Source organism: Tachyglossus aculeatus, chromosome 2 (genome assembly GCF_015852505.1).
Source record: "Tachyglossus aculeatus isolate mTacAcu1 chromosome 2, mTacAcu1.pri, whole genome shotgun sequence".
In the NCBI taxonomy this organism is placed as follows: Eukaryota; Metazoa; Chordata; class Mammalia; order Monotremata; family Tachyglossidae; genus Tachyglossus; species Tachyglossus aculeatus.
Genome location: NC_052067.1, coordinates 39,428,427 through 39,439,471, shown reverse-complemented (window position 1 = coordinate 39,439,471; position 11,045 = coordinate 39,428,427). Strand labels below are relative to the sequence as shown.

Genomic DNA, 11,045 nt, shown 5'->3' with positions numbered 1-11,045 from the left:
CACTTGGGAGAGTATAGACGCTTACAGTATAGTAAGAGGCACAACACTAAAATTAATTTCACACACAGAGAAGGAGCAGAGTATAAGGACATGTACACAAAGTGCGGTTGCATTGAGAGGTGAATGAGTATCAAAGTGCTTAGGGGGAAAAGACCCAAGTGCATAGGTTGCACAGGAGGGAGGGGACAGGAAGGAGAGGATAAGTTAGGAAGACCTCCTGGAGAAGGTGTGATTTTATTAGGGCATAAAAAATGGTAGAGTGGTGGTCTGATAGATAGGTCAGGGTGAGCACTCCCAGACAGGAGTGATTGGTGAGCAAGAAGTGGTTGATGAGGGAGATGAGATCAAGTCCTAGTGTTAGCAGAGTGAAGTGTGTTGGCTGGGCTGTAACGGGAGAGCAGCAAGGATAGAAGGAGGGGCAGAATGGATCGATCCCCTCTAATTCCTGACTTCCACTTATATGGATCATCTTAGTGATGCCTCTGCTTTCTCCCCAGGTTAACCTGCCAGGAGCCTGGTTGGAGGAACCGGAACAGAGCACTGTTCTCTGGTGATGGATTTATGGTCTCACTTGATTGCCCCTGCACACTTGTCTCAGGGTTTGGGCACTGATATGCTCATACCAACCTCAAAAGAAGTAGAGTTCAGCCTGAGGGATGGAGGTTTGCAAGTGGCCAGCCGAACCTGTTCTGGTCTTCCATCCATATCAATTAATCCATAAATCAAGTATATCAGCAGAAAGCATATGGTGCACAGGACACTGTACTGAGCAAGGCGCTTCTCCCTAACCTTTCTCTCCGCCTCCTCCTTCCCAATTTCCTATGCTATCTGTGTCCCCTAAAGCTAGAAACCCGGGAGAAAATGAGAAGAAAAACGGTGTGACAGAAGTCCTGAACTGGCTAGAGAGAGAAATGAGATAGATGCATCTTCCCTTTCTCCTCCCAGTCCTTTCCCATGGCCCATTAGCATCAAGTCACTATGTGATAGCACCCGGGTTACCCCAATCACCTTTCCCGTCCATTCCCTCATTCCAGTCACTAGAAGCCCAGCCAATTGGCAGAGTGGAGACCTCAGTGACTAGGGTCCCCGGGCCCATTTCAGACTACCTGGGGCTCAGGTACAGGTAGGAACCACCATCACCTCCTCATCATTCCTTCCCCAGAGCCCTGAGCATTGCAGGCAGAGACATGCTGGGTTATGTTACCCTCTTTCTCACCGCTCTGCTCCCTGGTAAGTCAGCTGCTTTCATCCCGGGTTAGCTCAGCCTAGAATTGTCTCCTCAATCTCCTAATCCTCCCCATCCTCACCACAGTGATTCTCTTTCTGCCCACTTTGCAGCTGGCCAGACAGCACTCACCATGGACCAGCCAATGATCTCCATCACCAAACGAGTCGGATTTTAGTATCACTTTTCTGCAAGTTTTCCGATCAAAGCATCACTCACATCCACTGGTATCATCAGCAGAAGGGAAAGGCTCCCCAGAGCCTGCTGTACCATAACCTGGCCAAGTCTGAAGTAACCCTGGAATCAGGATTCAACTCAAACAAAATTCATGCTTACAAATCAGAGGATCGAAGCTGTTTCCTGTTGATACAGAAAGTGGACACGAGTAAGGCTGGCACCTATTATTGTACCAGCTGGGACTCCATGGTGACATAAGTCTCTGTGCCCCTCACACACAAAGTCACTGTCTGTGGTCACCAGGAGCAGGGCCTGCTCCCAACAGCTCCGCCACTGAATCTCACTCCTTGTTTCAGAGTACCTGGCAAATTAATGATGGCCCAGCTTGGTTTCTGGGTGAAACAGGTTCAAACCACAACTCTTTTTCTGAGAACCATCCCAGAGGTCACACCCACTTTAGCCAGAGGTTGGGCATAGAGCACAATTCCCACCATTCCCTCTTCAGACATCAGTGTCCTCCTAGTCCTTCTCTGCCTTAAGAGATGTCGTCATCAACTCTAAGTAGTGGGATTGTGGAAGAACAATGACTCTCATGTCCCGTGGGCTCTGGGACAAACTAGCATCTTCCCTGAGCCCCCTCCGTACACCCAAGGATTGCTCTGGGGCCTAAACCAGTAAACCGAGAGAAGTCTATGAAGGCAAGGATTTTTAAGTGAAGGGATTGGCTTTAGAAAAGTCCCATCCACCCAAAGGAAGAAATATTTATGTTGCAGGCTCCAGGAGGGACTGTTATTTCTGTCATTCAGTATTTCCTGAGTTTTGAGGAAGAAAATAAGATATGAGTCCATTTTCTAGTTTTTACAACTCTATCATTTGAGGCTCTGTCATTCCATTAGGTGAACAAGTTTAACTTAGTAGTCTTTACAGCATTATCTTCAAACCCAGCAGGTTTTTCCTGGGGTCCCTCCTGCTCTCTCTATATGCTCCTGACTTATGTCCAACTGTCTCCCCTATTAGATTGCTAATTCCTCAGGGGCAGAAATCAGTCTTTTCCCTCCCACGTATACTCCAAAGAACTTAATTCAGTGCTCTGCACATGGCAGGCACTGATAAATAATAATAATAATAATGGCATTTATTAAGCACTTACTATGTGCAAAGCACTGTTCTAAGCGCTGGGGAGGTTACAAGGTGATCAGGTTGCTCATTCATTCATTCATTCGTATTTATTGAGCACTTACTGCGTGCAGAGCACTGTACTAAGCACCTGGGAAGTACAAGTTGGCAACATATAGAGATGGTCCCTACCCAATAGTGGGCTCACAGTCTAGAAGGGGGAGACAGAGAACAAAACAAAGCATATTAACAAAATAAAATCAGTAGAATAAATATGTACAAGTAAAATAAATAGAGTAATAAATACTTACAAACATATATACATATATACAGGTGCTGTGGGGAAGGGAAGGAGGTAAGGCAGAGGGGATGGAGAGGGGGAGGAGGGGGAGAGGAAGGAGGGAGCTCAGTCTGGGAAGGCCTCCTGGAGGAGGTGAGCTCAGGGTGTCCCACGTGGGGCTCACAGTCTTAATCCCCATTTGACAGATGAGGGAACTGAGGTACAGAGAAGTTAAGTGACTTGCCCAAAGTCACACAGCTGACAATTGGTGGAGCCAGGATTTGAACCCCTGACCTCTGACTCCAAAGCCTGTGCTCTTTCCACTGAGCCATGCATGATTGTATGAGTTTTCTGGCCCCTAGAAGGTCCCGGTGATTCTCAGCTCAGTCAGAACCAGAAACCAAAAAGTAATGAGCACCAAACATGCAAATGAACAGCATGAGTTTAGGATCAAATTAAGAAGCTAGTGAAACACCAACACATTTAGAGTTTTCAAGTGTTCCTTAAGTGGAAGCAAACTCAAAGCACATGCTCATATTCCCCTAGCTCACCTGGCTCTCCGCATTTTCATTCCCTGCTGGTACAGGGACTGTCACAACTTCTCTAATGCCAACCTACTCAGCTCATCCTCCAGTTCATCCTTCTTGCCACTGACCACTTGCCCGTGTCCTGCCTCTGGCTTGGAACTCCCTCCCCCATCATATTCATTCAATCAGAGATTAAGCACTGTTTTTCCCCCATCATATTCATTCAATCATAGATTAAGCACTGTTTTAAGCACTTTGGAAACTACATTACAACAATAAACAGACATTTTCCCTGCTCACAGCAAGTCATATCCAACAGATGATCGTTCTCCCGATCTTCAAAATCGTTTAAAACCACATCTCTGCCTGGAGCCCTTCCCTAATGCCTCAGTTCCTCTGCTTCCACTCCCTTCTGTGTCACCCTTGCACTTGGATTCACATCCTTTATACACTAATGTACAAGTTTGTAATGTATTTATTTACATTAATGTCTGATTCACCTCTAGGCTGTTAGCTCCTTGTGGACAGGGAACGTGTTTACCTGCTGTTATATTGTACTCTCCCAAATGTTAGTACAGTGCTCTGCATACAATAAGCACTCAATAAATACGATTGAATGATTCATTGATTCCTCTCTTGTGCTCTCTTAAGATGAATCTCTCCAGTTTCACCTGCCCCCTATGGCGAGCCACAAACCTGTCCGGCCCCAGTGATCTCTCAGCACCTCCCACACCCTGTACAACATAGTGTGTAGCGGAGTGTCCAGAGAGCACAACCACTGAGCAACCAACATCATCTCTCTTACAACTAGAGCTCTGGTACAGTTGCAGAGGATCAAAACCCCTTTCAGCTCCTCCTTCCCTGCTGCAGAGAAGCCCAGTCCATGGTGAGGCATCTCACCCTCCTCTCAGCCTTCCTGGAGGCCTGGCAGAATATCGCCTTGGCCCCGGTGGTCCGCAGGGAGCATGGGGTTGTCTTGGAGAGAAGCTGGTCCTCTCTGCTGTTACTGTGTGCCCTCGTGGCCACTGGAGATGCTATGGTCACCTTGGACCAGGGCCTGGTCTCCTTCACTATCCAGCAGGGTAGAACTGCACATCTCTTCTGTAAGAGCACCAACAAGTTCCCAAGCTACATCCACTGGTATCGCTTACAGCCCGGGAAACCCCCGCAGCGCCTCCTCTACTTCTCCACAACCAAGAACAAGGCCAACTGGGATGAGGGTTTCAAGGCAGAAAAATTCCAGAGCAGCGAGGACCGTGACAACAAAAATAGCTGCAAACTGATAGTGTTCCAGGTGGAGGCAAGTGATGCTGGCATGTATTACTGTGCCAGTTGGGACTTCCCACAGTGCTCCAGGACACCCCGCTCCCTGTACAAAAGTGTGCTGCAGAGCTGCTCCCACCAAGCCTCCATCTCACCCCTCCTTCTACCATACCCACCCTAGCTACAAAAGCAGACTGAACTCCATTTACTTACCCTTGGAGGGACCCAGCTGGTGGGATCACATGCCAGGAATGATCCAGGCACCAGTCCTGGTGCAGGCTCCCAGTGCCTGAATGTAGACCAGCTTCCCTATTAATCTTGTAAAACTCTAAGGGGCAGGGATTGCCATGTCTCTGTGCCCTGGGAGGCCCTGGCCCCTAGTAAGGGCCCAGAGGCAGGTGCCCTCAGTGAAGTAGTAATAGTATTTATTGATGCCCTCTGGGTGCCAAGCACTGCACTCTACTAAGCACGTGGGAGAGCAGAACACAAAGAGTGACATGATCCCTAGGACAGGAAATGCCTTTGGAGGGTTTGGTGAAATCTCCCTTGCAACTGTGACAACACAGAATGGCAGTTACAGTAACTGTTGTTCTGGTTAATTCTGTCCATTATCACATAATGTGCGGGAACTTTCTGGGTAACTTTCTGGGTATTAGGAGCTACCAGAAGGGAGGAAATTCCCAGAAAGGGGCAAAGACCTTAATTCTGGCAAAAAGGCCCCACAAAGGTGCAAATTGCACTGGGTTTCCTGGGGAGAGGAAATTTGTCGTAACAACAGTTTGGCTGGTCTGAACCAACTGCTCAAGGAGGCTTGGGCTGGACCTCTCCCAGCTGCAATAAGGAATTCTGTGAGGGCAATTTAAGAGCCATGATAATAATATCCATGTTCACTTAACTAAGTCCCCAGCTTAAGAGGAATTCGAGAAAGCCTAGAACAAGCTTCTGAATGACCTGTATTTCTCAGGGCAATATGAGATACCAAAGGGAACAACTAAAGACCGATCCAAAAAGAGAAATGAGTTGTTGAAGAAGGGTTATCTTCATCCTTTGCCCAAGAGAAGTCCAAGAAAGACTATTAAAGCTTTCAAGGATTTTATGAATGGTTGATCCAGGATAAAAAAGAGTAAACTCAAAACTCCCACAAAAATATATCAGGGAACCCAACTCGGGAATGTTTGATTTTGTTAAAACTGCAGGAGCAATCAATAAATCAATCATTGGAATTTCTTGAATGCTTACTGTGGCCCAGTGGAAATAATATGGGCCTGGAGAATCAGAGGACCTGGGTTCTAATCTTGGCTCTGCTATTTTCCTGCTTTGTGACTTTGGGCAAGTCACTTAAATTATCTGGGCCTCAGTTCCCTCATCTGCAAAAATGGGGATCTAATACCTGTTCTCCCTCCTACCTAGACTGTGAGCCTCATATGAGACCTGATTATCTAGTATTTACCCTAGCACTTAGTACAGTGCTTGACACATAGTAAGTGCTTTAACAAATACCACAATTATTCATTATTAAAAACCATCACTGTACTAAAGCCTTGAGAGAGTACAATAGAGTTAGCATGAATGACCTCTGCTCTCGAGAAGCTTATACTCTATCAGGGGAAGACAGACACTAAAATAAATTACAGATGGGAAAATCAACTGATTTTGAAGATATGTAAGGAAGCGCTATGGGGATGAGAGAGGAGTGGGTACCTAATCAATCTATCAGTCATATTGATCAAGCTCTTAATGAGAGCAGGACACTATACTAATCATTTGGGAGAGTACAACACAAAAATTCAAAACCAAAAAACAAACCCTGCCCACAATGAGCTTACAGTCTTGAGGGACCTAAGTGCTTAGGGGTTACGGACTCAAGTGCACAGTTGATGCAGTAAAGGGGAAATAGGGTGAATCATTGGAGAAGCTCAACTTTGAACTATCCCCAACCTGATGCCTTTCTCAAAAATGAAATCAGTTTAGCGTTGGTGAATGACATCTGTAGTACCAGCAGGTGCAATTGAGGTAGGGAACAGGAAATTTGGATTTGGAGCCTCAACATTTAGATGATGGCAGTTAAGCCACACCATGGGAGTCACTGTAGGAAAAAATAACATGACTTCATTACAGGGGTTGCATTTTTTTTTAACAAACCACAAGTTTCATGTGAAATTCATGGCAGCGGCTGGGGTTAGGGTGTGAGAGCAGTTCTCCAGAAAGGTTCTCAGCCGTTCCTCCTCCAGCTCCACTTTTACTGCTTAGACAAAATCCAGTCAAGGATTCTCATATGGAAAAAAACAACTCTGAGGTGGCCAGGGCCCGAGCTGGCAGAGCCCGGTGGAGTGGAAACTTGCAGCCTCTTAGCCCCCACCTGCCTCAGTGGCCTCCATCCCCAGCGTCGGGGGCGGGGTGCTGGAAATGCAGCAGTCTCAATCATCATCAATCGTATTTATTGAGCACTTACTATGTGCAGAGCACTGTACTAAGCGCTTGGGAAGTACAAATTGGCAACATATAGAGACAGTCCCTACCCAACAGTGGGCTCACAGTCTAAAAGGGGGAGACAGAGAACAAAACAAAACATACTAACAAAATAAAATAAATAGAATAGATATGTACAAGTAAAATAAATAAATAAATAGAGTAATAAATATGTACAAACATATATACATATATACACGTGCTGTGGAGAAGGGAAGGAGGTAAGATGGGGGGATGGAGAGGGGGACGAGGGGGAGAGGAAGGAAGGGGCTCAGTCTGGGAAGGCCTCCTGGAGGAGGGACCATGTCTAGTATTTCTGCTGTACTATTCCAATAGTTTCGGTGCTCTGTGCAGAGTAATTGCTCAATAAACTTGTCTACATCCCTATATTTTCCCTTGGGTAACCCATTATTAACCATCTACCTGCACAACTTTCTGTGGGAATGATTTCCATAAGCCTAACCTCCGCTGAATGCCTTTGGTCGGTGAGGGGGCAGAGGAAGGGAACTCAGTATACAATTCTGACCCCTAAAAACCACCTCTAGTCCCAAAACGTGTCCCAATATAGCACCCGGAGTGATCTCACTCCCCTCACTGGCCCTAGCCCCCTTCTGCTTCCTCTCTCTGATAATTCTTGTGACTAGCTCTCACACTGGCATGTTTGTTGGTGATGAATACCTGTTTGTCTGCCTCGATTTCTCTTTTAATAAGCTCCTTGAGGGCTCATATTTCTTCTCTAACACCTACCCAAGAAACTTCTACTCTGGTAGCTACAAACTCCAAAGACACCTGAGAAATTCTTGTGGAATGACTCACTGACTGACTGATTAGGAAACAGCCTTGTCCTAGAGGAAAATTAACCATTTAGAAGAGACAAATTCTACAAACTCCAAAGACACCTGAGAAATTCTTGTGGAATGACTCACTGACTGACTGATTGGGAAACAGCCTTCTCCTAGAGGAAAATTAACCATTTAGAAGAGACAAATTCTGAAGTGACTTTTGTCTTAACTGCAGTGGAGGTTGTGGATCTCCCCAGTCTGGGAGGAAAAGAATCCAGGGGAAAATAAGATTCACCCCTCAGAAACAAAATTGCCCAGTGTGCATATTAACTATGCCATTTTTAGTATGGGTACAATCTCACTGCTAGTAGTACTATCTTTTCAAACAAAGTAGAGCTCAGTAAATATTTTACTTAAAACCAGTGTTCAGTAATGGCTGGCAGATAGGCTACAAGACCATTACCATTTTCACACAGACACTGGTTTTGCTTGGGGAAAAAGAAGATCCGTTGCTAAAAGAAAAGCCTTCCAAGATCTGCGCATCATTTGGTCTTCCCAGCCACTGACTGACAAGTCAATCTCCTTGGAGAGGGCAATGTTCATTGAAGGTTTTTCTTCTGACAGACCTCACCCTAACAGGCCCATGATAACGAATCAACAATCCTTTCCCTCCTCTGGGAATCTGTCTTTTTCCCCCTCAAATCCCACTCTCGCTCCTGTGCGCAGAGTGGAAATATCTCCTCCCCTCAGAGCTTGTCAGTGTGGGAGGCCAGGGGAAGAGGGAGACAGATATCAACCCTGGTAATTATCACCTGCACAGTCAGTCTATAATGAGATCCTATAGTATGCAGAGCCCTGAGCTCGGCACTAAGGAACATGCCTTGAGAGTAAATGACATGGTTCCTACCCTCCGGTTGCTTATGATTTAGTGAAAGTCCAAAACTTTCTGTCTGATATTTGTTTACTAAAACCAGTGGAATTTCCTGTTTCTTCTCTCTCTCTCTCTCACTTTTTATCTGTCTCTCTTGTTCTTTCTCTCTCTCTTTCTGCTCATTTGCACAAAGTCATATATGCACAGTCTTGTCTTGGGTCCAGATTTCCCCCCGAATTCCTTGAAATTCTCTTCTCTGAGACAGAGAGGGCCTTTAGTTCCTCTATCTTAACTTGGAAACCAGGGCACCAGTAGAGAAAGGGAAAACCCGGCTTCAGTGTCAGACCCTAAGAGATGAGAGGGAGAGGAGGTCAAGCTGCCTGAGTCTTCCCTGAAGCCCTCCCCCACCCACCATCATCAGTGAGGAAGGAGCACACTTCTCTTCTGGATGGCCCATTCTGGTCCTGGTCCCCTGGCTCACTCCATCGTGGTTGAACATTTGATGACGTTGATTCCGATTCCACTGCTTGGGAATATTTCTTTGCCAGCTCCCCCATGGACGTGTAAGCTCTTTGTGGGTAGGGAGGTTGACAACGGCCTGTGTTTCTGAGGTACATCTCAAGTGCTTAATACAGTACACGGTGCTCAGGAAGCGATGAGCGATGCTGTTACTCCGCTACTACTAGTGAGGACTACAGGCTCGGTTGGGTTTCCGGGGCTTGGGCCTAGTTGCGCTCGGGGTTCCCAGCAACCTGTGGTCCTCGTGGCTGCCTGCAGGCTCAGGGCTTGGGCAGGCCATGCGCCTTGCACGCGCTGGAGCTCTAGCTGGGGTTGCTGGGGTGTCAATGGGGTACGACCACAGCCCCTACTGCACGCCTGATACCTATCATGGGCGCCCGCCTGCTCTGCCGGGTTTCCATTAGCTGCGGCCAGGCCCGGGACCCAGCTCTGCCTGTGGGCTAACTGTTCTCACTTCATCGCACAAACAGCCCAGCCCCCTCCCGGAGCCCTAACCGGTTCGGGCCGGTTTCACTGAGAACGTTTCCCCCCTACCCGACCGCAGGCTAACAAAAACAAAACAATACAAGAGGGGCCCGAGAAGAAAACAGTCACCCTCCTGGCACCCGCAGTTCGACCCCGGCTGGGGTGAGCCGGGGGGTGGGGGAGGACCAGAACAGAGGTAGGGGATGGCTAGCCGGGGTGCTCCTTTTCCAATGAACCGAAGAAACTTCCCTGAGCATGGGGATTTCCATATTTAGCAACTTCAGGATTTCCAGCATGGTCAGGACTGTTAGTCACTGGTGGCAGTCTGATGTGATGGCTCACGGGGCTCTTAGCTACTGGTGGCCCATGGGTGGTAGCCCAGGCATCTGCCTCCACAGTCCAGGAGAAAGTGGCCAGATGGACAGCGAGGGCAAAAGCGCACTGGACTTTGTTTCTGACCCTATTCCTGGGCTCCTGGGGCCTGGTTTGGGAGGAACCAGGGGAGGGATAGAGGGCACTGAGGGGCCCACATTGCTTGAGAGAGCAGGAGCAGACAGGGCAATGGCCAAGCTGGGGGCTGCTGAGACTAGGTGGTCTCCATCCCTTATTAATATCACATCTCCAAGAGATATTCCCTGACTAAGCCCTCATTTCCTCAACTCCATCTCCCTCTGCAATGCCTCTGCAGTTGGAATCACATCCTTATTAATAATAATAATAATAATAATATTTATTAAGTGTTTACTATGTGCAAAGCACTGTTCTAAGTGCTGGGGAGGTTACAAGGTGATCAGGTTGTCCCACGGGGGGCTCACAGCCTTAATCCCCATTTTACAGATGAGGTAACTGAGGCACAGAGAAGTTAAGTGACTTGCCCAAAGTCACACAGCTGGCAATTGGTGGAAGCGGGATTTGAACCCATGACCTCTGACTCCCAAGCCCGTGCTCTTTCCACTGAGCCAAGCTGCTTTTCACCCCACCCTCACCCTCACCCTCACCCTCATCCCCACAACACATTTGTACATCTCCATAATTTATTTATTTATATTAATGTCTGTCCCCCCCACTAGACTGTAAACTCATTGTGGGCAAGGAAACTGTCTGTACCATCATAATAATGATGGTATTTGTTAAGCGCTTACTATGTGCCAAGCACTGTTCTAGGCACTGGGGTAGCTACAAGGTAATCAGGTTGTCCTACGTAGGGTTCACAGCCTTAACCCCCATTTTACAAATGAAGTAACTGAGACACAGAAAAGTTAAGTGGTTTGCCCAAGATCTCACAGCAGGCAAGTGATGGATCCGGGATTAGAACCCACGTCCTCTGATTCCGAAGCCCGTGCTCTTTCCA

General features: G+C 47.3%; 1 pseudogene; it reads left to right on the top strand.

Moving 5' to 3' along the window:
* The first annotated feature begins 1,187 nt into the window (after positions 1-1,187).
* Positions 1,188-1,660, top strand: LOC119941220 (annotated as a pseudogene).
* The last annotated feature ends 9,385 nt before the right edge of the window (positions 1,661-11,045 follow it).